A 17,805-nucleotide genomic window follows, 5' to 3' on the forward strand; every position below is an offset into this window, starting at 1 on the left:
GAACTGAAACAGGGTTCACGGTATACCACTTCGCCACATTGTTCGCAAAAAGTATTGCTGTTTCGTGACTACGAGCATATGTGTAAGATTCGCTTGTAAAAGCCGTCGACGAGGCATAAAGGCACGGCAGATGCGCTTGAACACAGGCACACACCCCGCATACCGCCCTCGTGCAGGTAAGAAGCTGGAAAATGTTTTCGCTCTGACAAGCGGTGTCTTGACGTGCTGCCATGCCCTAGCGTACATCCTGATGCTTTATGTGACGTGGATTGCGTGACAAAGAAATTGTTATTGGTAGCCTGTGACGTTGAGCCTATTCTCGGTCCCGATACTTCGGAACTTTCCCAGAATCTCCGACAGATAGCATCAGACATAAAATCAAGAAAATAAGAAATGCTAGCCCCAGTCGACAAGACTTCAGAACGTTCAGCCTTCCTCTATGACAGGCTGTCATCGTGCATGGAACAGGCCGCCAGTCCACAACAGGTCATATCAGCGCTGGAATCAAGTGGAGAGGTTCTCGACAATCGTTTCAGAAGGCCGGTTGTTGTTTTATATGGTATGCCAGGTGATGACGAAAATGACTCGTTGGAGCAGGCTGTGAATAAAAAAGAACTGGAACACCCAAACGAACGTGTGTGTACACTAGCTAGGCGAAAAGAAAACAAAATATAGATATAAAAATGCACATATTTCAGCGACAAAAGTAAAATTTTGCGCAAGTGGCACATTTAAAACGGATTGCATTTACCAACAGTGAAGCTTTTACACCCCGTCTTCGCGAGATCAGGAAAACTATGGAAATAAAGGAAACAAACATTCTGGCGATAAAATATACCTAGTTTATGATAACGAAAAATAAACGGTGAACTATATAGTTAGAACGGAAAAAAATTACTGTGTATTGTTACACATGCTTAAACGAAACATGAAACGAGGAATTGAATACATTGGCCCCACCCCCGCACTGTCCACTACCTCCCAGATAAATGTCCTGAACTTCCGTGAACATTACACCGGATTAGTAAGGCTTAGCCGAAACTTTGCAGACAAAACACAAATCCCCAACACTACGCTGTGGTATAGAAGGGCCGGCCGACAGGAGGCGGCAGTGTCGCTGTATTAGTGAAAAAAAGAAGTCCCTTTCATTACGATAGCAGTAGTAAACATTACTAACTTTTATTGGGATATGGTTACTCTAGGATCCCTGTAGGTATCCGCATCGCTGTTCACGCATTTATATTGAGCTTTGAGGTGTGGCTAAGAAGAAGCAGCATGCTAGGCATTAAATCGAGAAGCCTAGGAAAAGCAGGTTTGTAGATTTATATCTCATTAACCGTTCATTTTATTCCGTTCAGATTTTGTCATGCTTTGTGAGACGCCTATCCAAGCTCATGACCGGGTCACATATGTTTTTTATCGAGTAGAGGCTGCGGTGAAACAGGTTTTTCACACGTGCGAATTTGACCCCATCACAGCAGGTGCGGATGCGCCTGCACTGATCAGTTTGCTGGAGTTCTGACATGAATATTCGGCGCATCTAATAGACAAAGACGTAAAATTTGGGTTTTTATGAAATGCAAAGCGAAAATTTTCGCTATCGTAGAAGATTATTGTTGGGATGAAGGCTGGAACGCAATATGCAGATGTCGGCGAACCCCAACCGGAGCTAAAAAACTGTCCTAATAAATGGACGGAACAAAAACGATGAGGAGAAAGTATGCATATCGCAACATAAACAGGAGAGAGCAGGGTGCCTTTTTTGGTAACTGCGAGGCCCTTTGATGCCTTGCACAATAAAATACGCTTCTTAAGAGCTCTGCACACTTCAAAATAAGACAATTTTTTGTCCACTTCTTAGCTGCGAATTTCGGTAACTAAAGCAGTCCGTTTCTCATTTTGTACCTACTGCGCCCTGAACTCTTATTCTGAAATTTTGGCAGAACACGTGTTTCAAGCAAGTTTCAAGTTTCCGGGCGTAAACCAGAACACACTGCGCCGTCATTCCCCTCGAGAAAATGGTGTAGAAATCACCCAAGAGGCGACCGATGCCAAAACTATTATAATGCGGCTGCAGAGATGTTACCGGCGGAGCGGCGGTGGCAAGGCCCGGCCGGGGCCAAGGTCCCAGAAGATTCTGTAGCGCGTGCAAGTTACGTTTGGTAAATTGGTAAATTAGTTTTTGAGGAAAGGAAATGGCGCAGTATCTGTCTCGCATATCTCGACGGACACCTGAACCACGCCGTATGGGAAGGGTGGAAGGTAGGAGTAAAAGAAGAAAGAGAGAAAGAGGTGCCGTAGTGGAGGTCTCCGGAATAAATTTCGACAACCTGGTAATCTTTAACGCGCACTGACATCGCACAGCACACGGGCGCCTCTTGCGTTTCGCCTCCATCGAAACGCGGCCGCCGTGGTCGGGTTCGCACCCGGGTACTCCGGCTCGGTAGACGAGCGCCTTACCACTGAGCCACGGCGGCGGGTCGCTACACTTTGGCCTTTTCTGAATTTCGCCACCGTCTGCCTCGCGGGTCGCTACAGGGCTCTCCTTTAGACGATTAGTCGGTATGTGAAGCACGTGAGGCCCGCAGCGCTGCACAAAGGTTTTGGAAGAAAGCGCTTGCCAGAGCTCAAAAAAGTCATGCAGGGCGTCCGTGGTCCGAAGGCGAAGCTGAGACGGGCTACTCTGGCTGTGGTTTTGCGGCCGATCTTTAGGTGGGTGTCCGGGGGTAGGTGTGTCAGGGGTCGCGAGATTCGCTCAACTGTTGCCGGTCGGAGCTGCCCGGTACCCAGATGGGCGGCTACGGGAGGCAAAACGAGGTGCGACGTGGAGGAATGGCGGTGGTATACTGCATGCGGCTTCTGGGGCGCGCTCACAGCCAGCGGTGTGTTGGCTGGCTTGAATGTGACGGGCGGCCGCTCGAGTGACGCCGTTCTCACTGGCGCCGACCCATTCATGAAGGAAATACGCCGACGAGGTAGATACAATCGTAGGCGGCCTCGGAACCATGGCAGCAACCAGGGACATGTCTGAGGGCCTGGTCAGCCTGGGCACATTGCTAGATGGCGGCTGATGAAGGTGCAGCCCGATGGGAACCTTAATCTGCTACGGACTAGAGGTTCTGTGCGCTTCGCTCCCCTCGAACCTGCGTTTGGTGGCGGCTGAGCCAGTGGTGTTAGCCTACTGTGGATATCCGAGCACCGGTAGGGAGGAAGAAGGGCTGACATATCTGGCTTGGTTTGGCTTGAGGACAGGCCAGGCACCCGTTCAGGGTCGTTTTCAGGCAAAGTAGGGAATAAGGCAATCATCAAGTGTGGCACTGCTGCCACCGGAGTGGGTTTCTCATCCTGCTTCGTGTGACATTTAGTTGGTTTTGGACAGTTGTAGGGGCGGGGGGTGCGGTTAGCATGCGTGTGCTTTCCCGAGAGCACTTTAGCATCAGCTGGCCGCGGCTCGACTTTGCTGCAGAGGCCTGGAGAGCTGTTGGCTGTTGTGACAGGTATGTTATGACATCGGCCTCGGTTTCTTGCTATAACATTTCAGCATTTTAGCGATAAAACCGGTAAAAATACATGTCGGTCGTTGTCTGTGCCCCTTCGGGGTTCTAGCTCTTCTGGTACGCTGGTTGTCTGGCACGCGGCCACGGCCGCCCATGAAGAGTCCTTCATTTCAAAGAACGTGTTGGTGACAGTGTGGACTGGGGCGATGCGTCGGCAACTTCCTTCTGACTTCTTGCCTTGCTTTAAAACACAGCTTTCGGGCCCAGCGAACACAGTGCGACGGCACAAACACCATACGAAGAGAAGTGGGAGGCCCAGCTAACCAGCGCCGTCTCTTTAAGTCCAGCTCGTGGTGGTAGACAGAACTCGCCGAACGGCCGTCCTCACAGACTTCTGGGCCGAAGACGCGGCCTAGGGCTGAATCTAGCCTGGTAATTTGGGCAGTAATGTGTATACTACAGCTACCGCACGTCGAACAAATAAAATTAAATCAGCCGTCCAACGTCACAGCTGTTCCGTCGTTTTCATGATCGGCATCACTACATGATTGCGACCTAGTCTAGAAATGCTGCTTGAAGCTCACACAGGTTTGGAAGCTGTTGTGAATGCGCAGAGAGGCATTCGGAAGCCTCTCTAGAAAAGTTTTATTTGTACAGGTGGCGTCCTGCAATATTTGCATCGCTAAAAGTTGCATGTAAAAACTTTCCACTTCAAAAGATTGTCAGATTGCTTTGAGACGTAGTCTAGTTGCAGTCAGAGAAGCAAGATTAGGCGAGACAAGCTTTTCTGCGTTTAAATGACGACGCTGCGTTGTCTGTCGATGCAGTGACCGACGTAACTAATATACATCGAGACTGTTTTTTCTCAAAGAAATCATGTATTCAAGGCTCCCTTCCCACGCAGCGCAAAATGTTTCCGAAACCAGGGGAGGCAAAAACTTCCCTGTCAAAAAAATGACCAGTGACCCTCTCAATTTGCTCGTTCACTTCAAACAAAGCATAGCATTGCTGAATGCTCAGAACCTGCCAATCAGTGGCTGCGATCAACAGAAAAAAAATATTAATGGTGGTGGAGAAATAAACCGCAGTAGTGCTTGCAACGGCTCCGTCATTCATAGAACTGTTCACATTGGCGGGGTGGCGGCGATCTCGTGCATCCATAACTCTTCGGTATGATGCTGGGTGCATTTGCCATGACCATTTCATTTTGTGGCTGTCGTGTTTTCAGACACCCAGATCTCTTCGGCCACCCGGCTCAAGAACCTCATGTGGGTCGCTAAACCTGTGCGACTGTCAAACACTGCGATGGCGTCAACCAGGGCGAAAATAGTTTGTGTCGAGATGGCTAGGAGGCTCGTCCTGAAGTATGACGTGTGGTTCCTGTCACACCCGGCAGGTGAGTGACATGCTAGTCGGGGCCTTCTGATGGATGCCGGATTGCACTAACATATGAGATCCCAGTCAGTTCAATCCCATCCATTAAGTTTCAAAGCTGTTTGTTCTCTATGACATCAGATGTGCTGGCCTTCATGTAATTTTCCGCAGGGCGTTTAGATCAATACCTCTGGAAAGGTTTGTGATATCAGGTAATTTTCAGATGTGACTTATTGAGGATCAGGCCATCACTGGGAGCAACTGTACGCAGCATCCTGGGGAGCGTGGACTCTTCGTCTACATTTGGCCCAACTAGGCCACCTTTAAGACGGGTGGCTTATGTGGGCTTTAAATGTGGTATTTCTTAAGTTTTGCCTTTCTTAAGAGGCTCGAATGGGACGCAAGATGCGGAATAAAACGACACTTATTACCCCGGACTCATCTTTTGAGTTAAGGGAGACTTTCGTCAGAGGTATTCTATTTGCTTTGAGATTGATAGGCCAGCTACACACTGCTGAGAACCAAAAAGGTTATGTTGTTGGTGTGCGCAATAGGAGTACTTTAATTATTGATATAGCAGTACAAAGTTGGCATTCGGAAGTTCGTGGCAGTTACCTCAGTAATGCTTCAGATAAGTCTCGTTATTTTTGTAAATTTTTGGTCGATATCTTTTTTTTTCTCAACATTTCGTGTAATTACCTCCAACTAGATAACCTTTCAGCCAACTCTCAAATGCATAATACTTCAGCTTCTTGTACTCCTCAACATCTACAAACAACGATCAGGAGATCCCGAGAGCAATAGGCGATCCCCAGGATTCGTCTGTGAGTTGAGTATTGCCACCCACTAAATATAGGCTACTTGATCAAAGATGGCAATCTTATACAAAAGTCACATGTGCGCTTTAAGTACGCACTCCACGGGGTTAGGCAATGCGCCTTCCACAGCCTCAGAAAACTCTCGCCATTTTCCCTGCTCCTTTGCAGTCGTGAACCACACAGTCTACAAAATGTATGGGACCGTTCTCGGCAAATTCTGGGTACGCAATGACGATAGGAGATAAGAGGTCAAGAATTCGTTTTGCTAGGAAGCACGCCTTTCTTCCAGCTTCTCAAAGCATACCCCGAAATTTGGCGGCACCAGCTGGGGAACTTTCAGAGGATTGGTAAAAGGCATCCAATTAATAGAAATAATTCACAACCTACACATTGCAGATCTTGACCTCACCGCTCCAGACGGTGGCGGTATTATTTGCGGAAGCTTTAACCAGGTTCTAGGGCTGCTTGAAGGGGCGGTGAAAGGGGTGTTAATAAAGTTGCAGTACTCCAGTGACGTTAACTAAGCCACTTCACTAATATTGTTCGAGAACGTTTCTTTTTTAAAGCGCCTTGTAGAGGTGGAGTTATCAGAGCTCAAAATTTTATATTCTGCGTCTTCGCGGCTTTCCCTCTCTTCACGTCACTTTCGGACAGTCGAGGTTAGGGGCTCCTCCGCCGGTTCCACCTCCGGTGTCCGCGCTTCCTGACCCGTAGGAGCTTCGCGGCTTATGGGCTGCGGCAATGGGTACCTGACGTAAGATAGAATCTCACCCCTTGCTACTAGTCTACTTGTATACACAGCTGCGAGCAACCGAGAAAGGTGCGAGCATGAAAAAAGCGCTTGGAAGGGCTCGCAAACATGCGCGTATTGTGGTGGTTCTCTACTGGGTTTAGAAGTGTAAAATTTGGCACATGCCTTCATGAAAAAACAATGCAGTGATTGAGCGAGTTTATTTTGTGTTTGGAAGGTATTTCAGAGCCGGTTTAACAGGCCTGCCGCTACGGCTCACCTTCGCACCACTGTGCAAGCGAAACTGGCAAAGCCATATGCCAAACTGGTGTTTATTGATTTCGACATAGCGCCACCACATCAACAGCAAATGATCGAGTACACAAGCGGCAATTGCCAAAATATTCTAGGCGTCAGGAATGACACGAATGTGAAGAAGTGCTAGTGATGTAAAATTTATTTCTTTGAGCTCGAAGTCGATCACCCATAGGAACTTGTTCCAGACGGTGTCGTACATCTAAGTACGACAGCCGCCTGGAACGCAGCCCTTGCTGGGTAGCGCCTGCTGGGCAGGTTACGGGCTTAGGATACTCCGCAGGTCCCGCAGGTTGGAGAATTGCCGGTACGCAGGCGGGTATCCGGCTGGCCAGTTAGTATGCAGGCACAGGAACCTTGGTATTCGCCCTGCAGAACCACGCCGGCAAACAGAGAAGAAAAAGTTTTTGTATTTAGATTATTGCACTGGCTTACATCCTCTTCAATCATTGGGAGCCGCAGCCAAAACGACCAACGGGAACTTTTATGGCCACTGCAACCGACAGGTCAAAAATTATATTATACCCAGGTCGCTTCATTGTCCGGCTCTGTGGTGCGACAAAGTGGCAGGGGCTCTAGGACGCTGGATTCTTGTTCCCAGGCTTCATGCAACTGGGAAACTTTTGGGACACTCGTACTTTGGAAATTTACAATTTAATGCCTATTTACCCACTTTCTGGATGTGTGCTATTGTATTTATTTTCGCCGGGTAGTATTGATTATTGGTTATTTGGCCGTTAAGAGGTCAAGAGGGAATCAAAAACTAGAAATTGCGGGGATTGTGGGTGTGCTTGATATAGCCCCGTTATTCTTCCCGGGCAGTGTTGTCAGCTAGACCCATTCCCCCGCAGTGCACTAGTTCTATTTACTCGCGGAACTGGGGTTGACGCGGGATCCTGCAGTATCTGTATACTGTTAGAAAAAAGTAGCAGTATTTACAAACTATGGGGTAGTAACTGGTTGTCACATATTTTACTTCCCTGTTAGTAACTGCCGTTAGTAACGGGAGAGTTAGTAAGAGTTACAAACCCGTTGAGATAGTACCGGCTGCTACCATAGCTACCAGTACCTGCAACCAGTAGCACAAACCAGAAACAGGTAAATTGTTCACAGTCTAATATAATCCCTAAAATCTCACCCTCAGTTTCGGGCTAGTGGCTCTTACCCGTTGAGCTTAGATACCAGCGTTAATTATGATGTTGAGATTCTCCAAACAGCTTAGTCTATCTGAAACCACGCTCCTGCAGAAAGCTTTGATTACAAAACCAAATTATTCACGCGAGAATTTGTCAGTCATATTCTTTCACTTTATCTAAACGTTAAAGAAATGGCTACTAAGTAGGTAGCTATCGACCATAGTTAGTAAAATGGTAGGTACGGCTATATATACCTTGAAGATGATAGCAAATAATGAAAAGTATAGCAAAATGAAGTCAGAGTTAGTGGCTGCTATTCAGTGCCTTTTTACTACCATTTTTAGAGAGTGTAAGGTTGTGCTTTGGTCTTCTGTTCTTAAAAATGAACTTCACAGTTTCAGAGCCGTAAAGTAAGAGCGCGTGAACAACAGTATTGGAAAATATTCAATATGGGGGCACCCGTTGACGACTGCCTGCAATCTTCTCGAACAACTTCCACCACCCGTTTGTAGCATATAATTCCTCCGGTACTCTGAGTGAAACGAAGCTGCCAGTTGAGATTTCTCGAAATAGAAACTTTGCGCCAAAGTACCGTTGTCGATCCGCGTACCTGTTTGCTGAAGAACGGTGGACAAGGAGTGTTGCAGGAATGCCAGCAGGGAGGGACGTCGATGGCGCACCGTCCGGCGTGGAAGCCTTGCGGCCTGGCTTCTGGCGCCCGGCCTTGCAACCTGCAGAAAGACCGCAGTTTGGAACCGCCTTCCGCACGTACTATAAATTTTATTTCAGAGACGCCTTATTACTTATTCAAATCAGTATGAAGGTTTTAGCTGCGCAGAATAAACCCCTACATGCCCATGCCATGGCATTACATCAGGCACACCACCTCGACTGCTTGCAACATGAAAGTTGAAATATCTCAGATTTTGACGAGACACTAAACTTCAGCTTAGTTGTTGAATTCTGTAAGCTTCTGATTGTTTCACCATTAAGTAACCATTAATAGGTTACGTCGGTCATCGCTGTGCGTTGAATGGCGAACTGGTACTGGGTGTATACGGAAGGGTCAGGCTATGTTAACATATTCGCAAGCATGCTGCGCCTCTCAATGGTCGACCCCGTGGATAGTGTGGTGTGGTTCTGTAGACACATAAGTGCGATAACAAAATGATCAGAAATTACACTCACAATGATTTATGATCCTATACCACATAAAATGCAGAGGATGAGCAGCCCTAAAGTGGATACCTCCCAGGCTCAAAAAAAAATTGGCCAGTAATTGCGGCGAAAACAGGGATTCAAAATGATTCATTCTTAACCGAGACGAAGAATTTTTCACAAACATGGGCAATTTTTCCGTCTGGACATGAGCTGCTTGCCACAGGGCGCAGTGTCTTCTCTGTGCAACTGGTGCACCTTACTGTATTTCATCCTGGCGCGTTAACAATATGACATTAATTAATGGCTCCCAAGCAATCCTCAGCGCACATCCGCCGTAACCTTATTCCCCTACCCCCTTCTCTGGCCCTCATTTTACTCAAGCGCTGATAATTGTATGCGTCTGTCTGCCCTTTCATCAGCACACAAAAGGCGCACGGTAAGTTGGCTTTGGCTGTTTCTGTCTGGTGCCTTTCTGTCGGCTTTTATGCCGGCGGTAATGGAGAAGTTTCATGGGGCATACCCAGCTAGTGGTGCTCACAATGAAATATCTCAAAAGGAATGGAAAGTGCACGGTTAGTCGGGGCACTAAGAGAGCAGTTTTCGAGATGTCGAAAACATCAGGAAGGGGATGCGGCACGATTCGTTGTCACGAATCTTTGTAAAGCCAGAATTAACAAAGTTTTCTACAACAGCAAGTGTAGGTCATCAGGTGAACCGAACATTTTACTACGAACGACGATCCCACGCCATAAACTCATTGCTGCTTGAGAAGCTGTGGGAGGTGACATTATTTTGACCTGACCCTAAATCTTTCAGAGTAATTTGAAGCTGGGAGCCCGGGGTGAAGCTCTATGTACCGAGCTATCCTCACGCGCCTCTTAAAATGATCTGGAACCGCCGAACTCTATCTCACAAATATTTCAACAGTTTCCAATACCATCTGGTATCTGTCTATGAATGCACTGGCCAATGAACACAAAAAGATTAATTATTTGACGCAAATTGTAGGCTGGAACAAAAGCGGCGGTTCAACACGGCTGAACCTACTTAGACGTGCAAAAGCTCTGTTACGATAACAGCGCGTCACATGATTCCCGGTAGCTGCGAGAGTGTCGTAGGCTCCGCATACGCAGCTCTAGCGGGCTAAGCGTTTCACGTGATTCGATAGTAGCGGGGTGACCGAGCGCCGTCAGCCCAACGTGCGCGGCTTAAGCGAGGCGTGGTTAGTCACCTAGTTCGACGTCAGATACAAGCCACCGCTTCTCCTGGATTGAAGGTCACATTTCGTGACCCCATTACCTTCAGCTTTTTACGGGAAGAAAGAGGTTTCGCTCCAAAGTTTCAGAAATCTTGGGCAGACGCATTGCATTAAAGAACACGCAGCCTACGAGCAGAGTTCACTGTGAGGAAAATGGTGCGTCGCTTGTATGGCCAGAATGTGTGCTGCGTGCCCCATTGATTTTAATAACGCTCAGCAACATTAACCTATATAAATATGCAGCACTTCAATGCCTGCGTTTCTGGCCCCTACGGCACCAACTGTGATGGGTACTCACCGAAGCCAGGCCTGGTGCAATCCACCCATGGAACCCGCAGGTCGACGCATTTCAGCCGGAGGGTTGGGACGGACTTCCTCAAGGTAGGTGGTGGTTGCCCGGAAGGTAGGAGCCGAGCCCCTCCCGAGAGTAGCTGCCTGCTGGCCGAGCGATCCAGGATGCCACAGTGACGGAGTTCCTGCCTCGTCATTTTTCTAGCACCGGTTCGGGCTTTTTCCGCTCACGTGATCACGCGGTGAGGCTTCTTCATCGTTGTCTTCTTCTTCTCCACATCTTCTTGGCGCTTCTTTGTCGTTGTTTCATTTTTGTTTTGCCTACGATATTTCATAGCATCTGTTACTTAATTAAGATTCACCTCGAACGAGAAGAACGTGGACATATTGCGGACGAACAGCTATAATGTTTGTAGTTTGTTTCTGTTCAGGCACTTAGTCGCCTTTGTGATATTCCTACCAGAAGCGGCCGCAAACTTAATCCGCCGAGAATTTTAACAGGGTTTAAATAGATCGGGGGCGCAATCTCGGCCAGGAAGCGATGCGTGCGTCTTTAGAAAGAGCGCCACTTGCATTCGTAATTTAATATTTGGGCTATTGAGGATGTTTTCTTTGCCATGAACACGCACGAGTTTTCAGACGGCGAAGACTTGGAACGGTTCGACTATGGCGGTTCCATCGTGGGGGCGTTGAAGTTCACATGTGGCTCTAAACACTTTTTTCGCGCTATACGAGTAATAAGAAAGGACATGTAGTGTATGTGAAATAGGCTGTACACACAAGAGACACAGGAAGACGAAGCTGAGCGCGGTTATGTGTGAGTGGTATGTCATGCAGCTCATCACATAAAAGTTGATGCCATACAGCTTGGAGGACAGAGTAATAGTTCACATGTCATTTACTGACAGGCAACGCAAAGATGTTGGTGTCATCGTTCGCTAATTATACCCAAGACGTAAAAATGAAATAACGCGATTTTTACAAACAAGGAGGCGCAGACGAAAGGCAAGATCTCACGCAGGTTAAGCGACCACTTGGACACATTGTGGCAGGGGAATTCTCGTCGTCAGTCTCCTCATTGATTGAGTGAGATTTATTCGTAGACGTAAGCATTATTCCCTACATAAAAAAATCGGAGTCCCTCGTATTCCAAGGCTTTTCTATTTGTTAGCATAACCGCAGAACGGCCAGGCGATGATGGGCGCCAAAGTCCTCCCTGGTACGAAGCAGTCGTGTACGGTGTTTCGTTATTAAAACTTATAACCCTTGCACTTTACCTTCAGGTGGTCGATATCGATGATATGCTACGCACGCACAAAAGCAGCGTTACTGGACTGCTGGTATTTTTTTTCAATCTCGAAAGCCCAATCTTTAGCACCTTGTGTCATACTCATAGGTTTTACTTTTTAAATTGCATGTTGTATTCATTGCGAAATCCATGAAACCGCGGGAGCTTCCCCGTATGCACATCTACCTAAGGTTTCACTACCGAAGCAGACCCGAAATGTCGCCTTTAACACCACTCAGTGCTACCGCCATTGTCCCCAATATAATTAAACCGTGCGCAATTTGTACATGCGGAATCATTTCCAAGGTTTGTGTGTACTGGGATTCGAAATGGAGCGTAATTTCTCATACTGTTTTTCTTGGCGGAAGATATTTATTAGTGTTTCAGGAAATAAACTATTCAGCGAAATATTGGCGAGAGGACAAGAGCGGGTGTTACTGCTTAATTGGCACGCTGCAAAACGAATTGCATAACCTGCAGCTGAGAGACGCGTTAATGTAGGGCCTGTGACAAATGGCACACTGCAGAATCTCGAGCGAGCAGTGCCCAGCTCCCAGCTTTGTAAGCTGTGCAGGTGAGGCGACAGCGCCAGGTTTATCCTAGTCACGGAAAAGCAACACTTTTCGCGCTTCTTTCTGCATGCATATATTTGACCATGGAGGTATTTCTATTCGAGTGCGCCTCTTTATTGGAGTATACACTGAGGACACCCTTATTATTTGTATAACAGGTGATTCTAGTTCATAGAGAGCCGGTTGGCAAGCGGTAGCTCGAACACGAACAGCGGCAGCAAGCGCAACTGGGGAGGCTCAATAGAAAAGCCCCTGTCAAAATGAAAAAGTCCAAGAGGCCTTTAGTTCGTGCCGAGGAGCTCTTTAAACATCCGCCTAGGTCCTAACTTTCTCAGGGAGAAGGCAAAGTGTTCCTCTCACCTCCGAAAGACTTGGAAAGACGATAAATGAAGTGCGACACATCGTGGCCCGAAAGCAAGCCCCCTGTGCACCATGCTTTTGAGAGATGATGTGTGTTTAGAGAATGAACGCGAAGCGCCACGCTCACTTCCGTTTCCAAGAATTTTAGACAACGCCCAGCCTGTGCCGCGAATTCTAGCGGAATATCATATTCTGCTGTGTAGACACTCGGTCATTCACATTCTCACATCCCAGATGATGTCGATGAGCTTTAGTTGAATGCGGCACGCCGTTACTATGCGGCACGCCGTGGCAGCAAAGGAAATTAGAAGCGCTTGTGGCGAGTCCCTGATAATGATTGGCAAGTTTTTTGTTTACTTGGTTTCTCTGCACGACTGTCACCTTACGAATGCGACAGCTGCAAAAATTTACAATACTTTGCGAGCACAGCACATGGGAGCGCACGTATGCTGGTATACATCCTAATAAGATGCGGCTTGTGTCCATATTGCTCCAATGGCGTGTTTGTGAAGTGGAACACAAAAAATCCGGGATAAAGCGCATTCCAGACCATGTGAGCAACAGCTCCAGATGTGCAATGGGTAAGTAGGTTACTTGAAGAGATTACCTTTGAAATTGCCAGTCGTCGTAACAATTACGTGTGTCTTTAGAATGGCTCCGTCAAGGTGGTAGATGCGGTCAATACATATTTTGATCATTTCGCGGTCGGATGAAAAGAAAGGAAGACCTATGCACACTAAGTTTTTCGCAACATTGTTAATATTTAACGAATTAAAAAAATTAGACGATTAACCGGGTAATGAGGGGGAAAACTTGAGTAGCAAGCTCAGCTGCATTAGGGCATTAACTTGCCCTATCTCGTTTACAAACGTCACAGAAGATTATCTGTGTGAGTACGGATTCTGTCCTGCTATTTTGCACGCCGGTCTTCTGACTAGCCAAAGATAAAAGAAAGCAACGGAGGAAAACAGCAAGAAAATTAGCATGCTAACATGCACGCCGGTCTTCAGACTAGCCAAAGATAAAAGAAAGCAACGGGGGAAAACAGCAAGCAAATTAGCATGCCAACATGCACGCCGGCCTTCAGACTAGCCAAAGATAAAAGAAAGCAACGGGGGAAAACAGCAAGCAAATTAGCACGCCAACATGCACGCCGGTCTTCAGACTAGCCAAAGATAAAAGAAAGCAACGGGGGAAAACAGCAAGCAAATTAGCATTGCAAAATGCACGCCGGTCTTCAGACTAGCCAAAGATAAAAGAAAGCAACGGGGGAAAACAGCAAGCAAATTAGCATGTCAACATGCACGCCGGTCTTCAGACTAGCCAAAGATAAAAGAAAGCAACAGGGGAAAACAGCAAGCAAATTAGCATGCCAACATGCACGCCGGTCTTCAGACTAGCCAAAGATAAAAAAAAGCAACGGAGGAAAACAGCAAGCAAATTAGCATGCCAACATGCACGCCGGTCTTCAGACTAGCCAAAGATAAAAGAAAGCAACGGAGGAAAACAGCAAGCAAATTAGCATGCTAACATGCACGCCGGTCTTCAGACTAGCCAAAGATAAAAGAAAGCAACGGGGGAACACAGCAAGCAAATTAGCATGCCAACATGCACGGAAATAGTTTCTCTATCCTGTTATCAGTGGAAGTGCACTCGATCCACCAGGTGGCAAATCCGAGACACTAGCTCCTCTGCTAAGCACTCCACCCGATGAGCGCGAGTGCGCCCGTGATGATATTCTGATCCGAATTACTAGGCGCCTTCGCCATGACGTCCCAGTCAAGTTTTTTTCAGCGCCCTGAGGAAGAGATGGACAGAGCTAACAATTACAGCATTGCGCAAAAAACTGAGATGCAAGATGTGCCCGAAAATGCCATATCTTGGCAAAATGATAGAATGGTTATGTTTTATATTACATATTTTAGATACATAATTCGCCTGTTGCGAGTGCACAGATTTTATAATGGCGGAGCTGGAAGCCGCTTATGTGCTTGTCGCTGAACACCACACTTTTGCTTGTCGAGAAGACTGGCACCGAGGCCGGCTCCTCCGCTTTCTCTGGGCGCTCGATGCGATACTCGAATGACCGCACATGGGTGGCGGTAAACAATTCCCGGCAGCTGCTCCAGGTGGGCCTCTGTCTATAGCGCCATATCAAAGGAGTAATTGATGGAGCTGCTGCCGGAGCCAACCCGGCTTCCACCCCCACACTGGCTATTGCCCAGCGAGGATCATAACTTTAAGTAGACTTTTCATACAGCGAAACTGAACGTAAGATTTTGAATGGCAGCATTGTAGAAACATGAGGAATCGATAGTTATGCAACGTGCAACCGTAAGCAGCAGCGACTGCTACCGTCATTCAGTCGAGTATATGTGGGCTGACAGAAAGCACGACACACTTGCAAATATGTTGAGGCAAATTAAGCAGCTCGCAGATAATCATGATTCTATGAAGGTTGCAATAAAGCAATGCCAAATGTGGTCCGGATAGCGATATTTGTTTAATGTTAACTTTGGACAGGTTGTTTGTGGGGATTAAGCACATCCAATTCTTTCCTCTCATTGAGCACGTACTCATGAGTCTCTGCTTGTGTTATCAGTACAATTGTCTTTAGAAGAGTTTTAAAAAATACCAAATTTCTGAAACCTAGGTGCCACAGAAAGGTACAGTGTCCTCTCTGCCTTCTTACGTAGTCACGTCTTCGAAACCTCCATAGCGATACCGGCGCTCTGAGCAGTCTCTTTTGCTTGCTCTGAGCTTGTTTCAGGCCACAAAATAACTCCCAAATTTAAATTAGTGCCGAAGCTGGGCTTGTGCACAATTAAACAAGCCGCTAGACTTCCCTGCACATATAATTGCTAGAATGCGTCTGGACACCATCACCAACGTCAGCACTTCCGACCCAACATGAGCAATTGATGTATGGGACGAAAGTGTTTCGATGCCCCCAATTGTGGAATCTACGGACGGGAACTATTAATGAACCATCGTCAAAACTGGAGCGACTCATGCTATCATACGCCAAACACAGGTTTGGTAAGATCTCAATGTTGTGCTGGGGCACTAGTATTTAAAGAGTCAAACGTTTTTTGACATTTTCTTCTAGGAATCTATAACAGTTGGGTAATCCTTACAGTGCATTTTGTCCAAAGAATAAGTTGAAGTGGAAAGTAACGCTTTTTTCTAATTTTTTTCGAGCTTTCTGGAAGAAACTGAAACACAGTTCACGGTAACCACTTCGGAACGTTGTTCACAAAGAATATTTTTGTTTCATGAGTACGAGCTTATGTGTAAGATTCGTTTGTAAAAACCGTCGACGCGGCATAAAGGCGCGGCAGCGGTGCTTGAACACATGTAGATAACACTCATGTCCTCCTCGTGCAGGTAAGAAGCTGGAAAATGTTTTCGCTCTGGCGAGTGGTGTCTACCGTGCCCTGGGGTACTTCCCGACACATTGTGTGGCCTGGAATGTGTGACGACGAAATTGTTATTTGCTAGCCCCTGATTCTAATCGCAGACCCGATACTTTTGACCTTTCACAAAAGCTGTGTTAGATAGTATAAGACATAAAAGCAAGAATACAAGAGATGTTAACATCCCTCGACAAGAATTTAGAACGTCTTTCCTCTAAGACATGCTGCCGTCGTACATGGAACAGGTCGCTAATCCTCAGCAGGTCATATGATCACTGGAATTAAGTCGACAGGATCTCGATAATCGTTTCGGAAGACCGAATGTTTTTTAATAAGGTGTACCAGAATATTAAGAAGAAAATATTCGCTGAAGCACGCTGTGAATAAAACAGTATTGGAACTCACAACCGAACGTGTACACGAGTAGGTGGGCCAAAAGAAAAAAAAATAGATAGTACTAAAGCGCGAGATGTCCTGGTGAAAGCAATGAGCCGTCCACCTGGGATTTAATGGTTTGCAGCAGGAGGGCATGAATTCGAACTTCATAATTCTGTGGAAATTGAAACATCGTCGTCATTTACATACTGCGTTACTTGAAATTTGGCTAATCGCGCGAAGGTTTCATGCTGATGAAACACAAATATCCGATGAACGTCTACGGTCGCAATGAGCTGAGTCGACACAACGTGCCACGCTCCGAGCGTGTTCAGTACCTCTCCGTGGTGAACACAGCAGTCTGCGCAGCTTTCATTTTTTTAGCATCACACCAAGTGGCACTGTATGTGCACAGCAGACGCCTGGTTGGAGCAGGGAGGCAGAGAGTACCGGCAATGCGAGGCGCAGAGTCAATTTCCGAGGGCTGCGAAGGGCGAATAGTCCGGTGGTTTTTATCGCGAAAGCGCCACTTCACTATCAAAGCTGAAAATCGGAGGTATGTGTGAAGCCTCAACCCTTTCTTTGAGGCAGTGCCAACGGTGGACGCCTTGCGCAGCTCCTCCGTCAAAGCGCAGAACCGGCACACCCCTCCCCGCGCGCAGCTGCCAGTAGTGGCCAACGAGATCTTGCATTCCGTTGCCTTTGAGGCGGTGTTGCCTCAAGTGCTTTCGCACGCACTACTCGGTTTAACCAAGTTGAAACCCTGCCATTTTAATTAGAAAGCATTTCTAGGCTATGTCGGCGGGTTCGTGTCACCAGAACGCATCGCAGCAGTTGTGACGTTATCAAAAGAGACAGCCTCAAACGAGTGGTCGTAATAGAAAGAGTAAGAGGTGAGGATGATGCCGAGGAAAAAATTATGTGAATAGGATGATCAGTTACTTAAAGTAAAAAATGTCAATGAATCGTCGAAATAGCGAAAAGGTCCATATAGTGAGTGGACGGGAAAACAGAAGTGGACGGCAAAATGGCAGAAAATTGTTCAAAACAGCAAAATAAAAGTTTGAAATCAATTGACAAGTGTTTCATGAATGAAAAGTAATTAATTAGAAAAGTAAGATTGACTGGAGCAATCAGGAGCAATATTACAAGCAAAAGCCAATGGACGGTTGAATATGCTGGACGGGTATATAGTAAGTGGGCGGGAACGAATC

General features: G+C 46.9%; 1 pseudogene; it reads right to left on the bottom strand.

Annotated features, from left to right (window-relative positions):
• Positions 1-7,793: 7,793 nt before the first annotated feature.
• LOC149354706 (uncharacterized) lies at positions 7,794-10,966 on the bottom strand (annotated as a pseudogene).
• Positions 10,967-17,805: the final 6,839 nt, after the last annotated feature.

The sequence above is a fragment of the Amblyomma mixtum genome, chromosome 3 (assembly GCF_055824585.1).
Source record: "Amblyomma mixtum isolate Tamu chromosome 3, ASM5582458v1, whole genome shotgun sequence".
Classification (NCBI taxonomy): Eukaryota; Metazoa; Arthropoda; class Arachnida; order Ixodida; family Ixodidae; genus Amblyomma; species Amblyomma mixtum.